Here is a 5,575-nt window from a genome sequence, read left to right as displayed (position 1 = left end):
AATCATGGTGTTAAGCACCCTCATCCAGTGGGTGAGGGGCAGGGGAAGATATGGAGGGCAACTCTAGGGGGAGGACACTTAGAAGCCATAAGCAGAATGCCAAGCTTCTTACCCTTGTCCTGGTGAGAATTATGGAGATTCCGCTAGGCAATGGCTTGGAGAAACCCATTGCCATCAAGTCAATTCTGACTCATAGCGACCCTGGAGGACAGAGTAGAACAGCCCCATACGGTTTCCAAGGAGCACCTGGTGGATTCATACTGCTCACCTTTTTTTTTTTTTTTTGGTTAGCAGCCGTAACTCTTAGCCACTACGCCACCAGGGTTTCCATGTCTTGGAAACTTGCTTATAAATCAGCCCAAGAGAACAGAAAAAAAAAAAAGCAAAACCAAAGACAAAATCAGGCGGGTGTGAGATAGTGGAAAGACATTGGTCTTGGAATGAGGAGTTGGACAAGATTTCCAACTTTACCATTAGCAGTTGGATGACATAACCTCTCTCAGCTTTGGATTCTTCATCTGTAAAACTGAGATGACAACACCCACCTTCCAGTGTAGCTGCGAGCAGTAGATCAGATAATGTGTGTGAAAATCCCTAGCACAGGGCTTAATACTTGACGGCGACTCAGAGGAATTGGAACTGTATTTAGAAAACAAATATATACTGAGCATCTACTATGTGCCAGGCATTGTTAGTGGTGGTATGAGGAATAATAAAGTGAGGTGATTTTCTTCAAAAAACTATTTTTTCTGCGTTTGTTTGGGAGTAGTGACAGAGTGGACAAGGGTATAGAAATGAACTAAAAATTGTACTAATATATGTTGATGGCCTGTTACTTGACAGTCATTCTGCTTGGTGTTTAACCTATGTTACCTTATTTATTTTTCTCTCAAGCACGTTACAAGGTATTATTCACTCTACTTTTCAGAGGAGGAAACAGTCTCACAGATACTACTTTTGCCAAGATTGCACAACTAGTTTGTAGCAGACTTAGGATATGAGAACTGGTCCAGCCTCCAATTCTCTCTTCCTCTTCCCCACAGTCAGAAGGCAGATGACAGGAACTTCCTCATTTTATCGCAGCCAAATCATAGATCTGTCTACACTAGCATCTATCTTGTTCTTTTTCCTATCTACTCATCAGTTGGTGGGCATTTGGTTTGTTTCCGCTTTTTGGCTATTATGAATAACGCTGCTATGAATATTAATGTACAAGTTTTTGTGTGCACTTATGTTTTCATTTCTCTTATGTGTATACTTAGGAGTGGAATTGCTGGGTTATATGGTAACTCTGGAGCCCTGGTGGCGCAGCGGTTAAGAGCTACAGCTGCTAACCAAAAGGTGGTAATTCTGATCCACCAGCCGCTCCTTGGAAACTCTATGGGGCAGTTCTATTCTGCCCTATAGGGTCACTATGAGTTGAAATCAATTCGGTGGCAATGGGTTTATGGTAACTCTACGTTTAACATTTTGCGGAATTGCCAAACTGTTTACCACAGTGTCCGTACAATTTTACATTCCCACCAGCAGTGCATGAAGGTTCTAGTTTTTCTATATCCTGCTAACACTTGTTATAGTCCATCTTTTTTTTTTAAATCATAGCCTAGTGGGTGTGAAGTGGTATCTTGTAGTTTTGATTTGCCTATTCCTAATGACATTGAGCATCTTTCTATGTGCTCATTAGCAGTTCGTGCTTCTTTGGAGAAATTCTATTCAAATCCTATGCCATTTTTTTATTTGAATTTTTTTGTCTTTTTATTATTAAATTGTAAGAGTTCTTTATATATTTTGGATCCCACCACCCACTGGATACCAGTCCCTTATCAGATACATGATTTGCAAATATTTTCTCCCATTCTGTGGGGGTATCTTTTTACTTTCTTAAGGTGTTGTTGGCAGCACAAAGTTGTTTAATTTTGATGTAGTCTGATTTATCTGTTTTTCTCTTTCGTTGCTTGTGTTTTTGTTGTCATATCTAAGAAACCATTGCCTAACCTAAGGTCATAAAAACTTCCTGCTATGTTTTCTTGTGTGAGTTTTATAGCTTTAACTCTTATACGACACCTGGGGAATTACACAAAGGGTTTTAGATTTGCTCTGGGCCTTGAGAAAGAGTAGGACACGTCAGGCAGATACACAAGAAGGGCATTTGGACAACAGATTTTGCTTTAGAAATCAGCTTCAAAAAATTAAAGCCTTTTATTTGGAAATAATTTAAAATTTACTGAAAGTTACAAAAATAAAAATAGTACAAAGAGCATCAATATATTCTTCACCCAGGTTCACCTATTGTAAATATTTTCCCTATGTACAGATCTTGTCAATGATCATGAAGATGGCACAGGACCAGGCAATGTTTTATTCTCTTAAGCATAAGGTTGCCATGAGTTGGAGCGGACACAGTGGCAACTAACAGCAATTACAACTGGATAGATAGACAGATAGATTAATAAATCGATTTGTTTGCAATTCTTAAAATTTATCAAAGTTTTACCATCACCATTAGCCATTCCAGAACAACACCATGGACATGATTAATGTCATTGAACTGTACACGTGAAGACTGGAGAAATGGCAGATGTTATCTATTTACCACAATAAAAAAATTAAAAAAGTTTTAGTAAGTACTAATGAAAAGTCTGAAAAATATCCTGGGGACTCAGAAACCCTTGATTAAAACCTGTTGTGAGCCTGAAATATAAGTTTAGTTCTCAGTTTGCTGTTGAATTTTTGGATATTTTCTCTCTCCCGATGGCCCGCACCTACGAGGAGGTGCATGTGTCTGGTTTTGAGGAATTCATCCAGGCTGTGAGTAGCACAGCATTAAAAAGATCCAAATAATGACTTCATAAAAAAGTTGGAAGTAACTGCAGTGCCTATTCTACTTAAATATGGAACAAACACCTCAAAAACTGGTAGAATCTGAGTGTCTTCAGGCCAGCCTTGTGGAGATGTTGTGTTCTTTGAAATTAAGATTTGATGATGGCAATTGTATCTTGATTATTAACCTTGCTCCAGAAACTTCACAGTTGCTTTGAATTCATGCTAAACCAAACCAAACCAAACCAAACCAAACCAAACCAAACCAAACCAAACCAAACCAAACCAAACCAAACCAAACCAAACCAAACCAAACCAAACCAAACCAAACCAAACCAAACCAAACCAAACCCATTGCTGTTGAGTTGATTCCTACTCATAGTGATGCGATAGGACAGAGTAGATCTGCCCCATAGGGCTTCCAAAGAGCAGCTGGTGGGTTTGAATTGCCAGTCTTTTAGTTAGCAGCCAAGCTCTTAACCACTATGCCACCAGGGCTCCAACTAGCAAGCAATAAATAAATAAGATGATCAAAAACCAAAAACCAGTGCCGTCAAGTCGATTCTGACTCATAGTGACCCTACAGGACAGAGTAGAACTGGCCCACAGAGTTTCCAGGGAGCACCTGGCAGATATGAACTGGCCGACCCTTTGGTGAGCGGCCATATCACTTAACCACTACGCCACCAGGGTTTCCTAAATAAGATGATTTAAAAAAAAAAAAAAAAAAGGCAGCTACAGTTTCCGGAGAGCAGTTTTTAATTGAAGATATGTTTGCAAACCCACTGTATGATCCCAGAATTCAGTCAAATAAGCATATATGCTCAATATGTCTCTACTTTGGCCTTGTTGGAGCACACCAACAGGCAGTAGACCAACAGCCACATCTTGTTATGATAGACTATGCCAAACTGATCACAGCAGCTGATCCACCTGACGGCCAAGGAAACGACTCCTCACTCTTTCGGGCGAGACTGAAATCTCTCTTCCTTTCTCTCTTTTCAAAGAAACAGTAGAAACATCAAACATTGTCTTAAACTAGGCCCAGATCCACATGGAGACAAGCTCAGTTCTTGCCCCCTCTACTCCAATTATACCATGATTACTAGTTTACTTTTTACTCGAATTTTCATAAATTCCCTTACATTTGTTGACTTCCAGCCTTTACACCAGGGAATGCTTAACAATGAGGAAAGAACTCAGAGCCACCGAATAGGCGAGGAGAACCTTCCAACTTGGACGCATAAAGTGTAATGGTACTGAGAGTTCAGAGACTCCATGAATTTCTTTCCTCTTTTCCCACCCAGGCAATATAGCAATTGAGAGATTGATGTAGGAATCAAAATGGAGATCACACATCTTTATTATTGATAAAAGCTAGGCTAGAGTATGTGGCGGGTGCTTGTTATACCACCCAAACCACCTTTCAGGAATGAAGGACTCATTCCTTTAGCTGCAGAAAGTACTTTCAGAAGATCACCCTTAGCTGACAACCCTTTCTGGGGATTGTCTGTTGAGAAGAAAACTGCCTAGCCCAAGGTCACACCCAAAGTCATACCTCCTTCCAGAGGCAGCCTGCATCCAATAACTGATCAATGAGGATGTAAAAGGCCTGGCCCACTCATGCCAATTTGGGATAGGTCGTGGAGTTGCTGAGACCTTTGTTGGGACTGCATTACTCCTCAACTCTTCTCTCTGCTCAGTCTGCTTCTTTCCCTGCCCTTCAGGTACCAATCACAAGAGCATTCCCTAATAAATTTCCTGCATGCTCCTTTCAGAGTTTGCTTCCCAGGGAATCCAGCCTGGGAGGTACAGTCAGGGAAGCTTCCTGGAAGAGGGCACGCTTGGCCGAATTTTAGAGAGCAGGAATGAGAGAGGCAAACAGAGAATATGTGTGATTCATTCCAGTGATCAAGATAAGTGAAGGCCTGAGAATTTAAAGGCTCAACACAAGTATCCTGAAAACCTCTGCCCCATTCAGGACCTGGCACAGGGTCTGGTACAGAGTCTTTCTTGAATGAATGAATGAATAAAGGATAATGAGGTGGGTTTTGCCTTTTATTTCAGAATATGGATTGTATGGGTATGTATGTGTGTGTTTACAACAAAAGCACAGGAACAAACTGTACCAAGAAGGAACAATAATACCAAAGATAAAAACCCATACCTGTGGCCATCAAGTTGATTCTGACTCAGCAATGCTATAGGACAGGGTAGAACTTCTCCACAGGGTTTCCAAAAAGGCTGTAATCTTTACGGAAGCAGATGGCTACATCTTTCTCCTGTGGAGTGGCTGGTGGGCTTGAACTGCCGATCTTTTGATTAGCAGCTGAGTGCTTTAATCACTGAGCCACCAGGGCTCCTTAGGAATAATAATAACAACTATCATTTATTGAGCTCTTACTATGTGCCAAGCATTGTACTAAGTATGCAACATACATTCTCTTGTTTTTTTCTCATAATGATCCTTTGAGGCAAGTACTACGGTTATCCTAGTTTCATAGACAAGAAAACTGAGGTTAGCAAAGTTAAGAAACTTGCCTCTGGTCAAACAGCCAGTCAGACTCTTGGACGCACATACTACATGCAGACTCCTCTGTGACGTTTAACCAAATAGAAACACAGATGGGCTCCCTCCTAGATCTTCATCTTAGAGCTTGGCTTCATGGCATGGCCTGCCTTAGGCAGCTTGAAGCTGGGAGTGCTGAGACATCTGTCTTTTTTGCTCAGGAAAATGGCAGATGGCATTCAGCTG

This window comes from Loxodonta africana, chromosome 7, assembly GCF_030014295.1.
Source record: "Loxodonta africana isolate mLoxAfr1 chromosome 7, mLoxAfr1.hap2, whole genome shotgun sequence".
In the NCBI taxonomy this organism is placed as follows: Eukaryota; Metazoa; Chordata; class Mammalia; order Proboscidea; family Elephantidae; genus Loxodonta; species Loxodonta africana.
Note: the sequence above shows the minus strand (reverse complement) of the source record.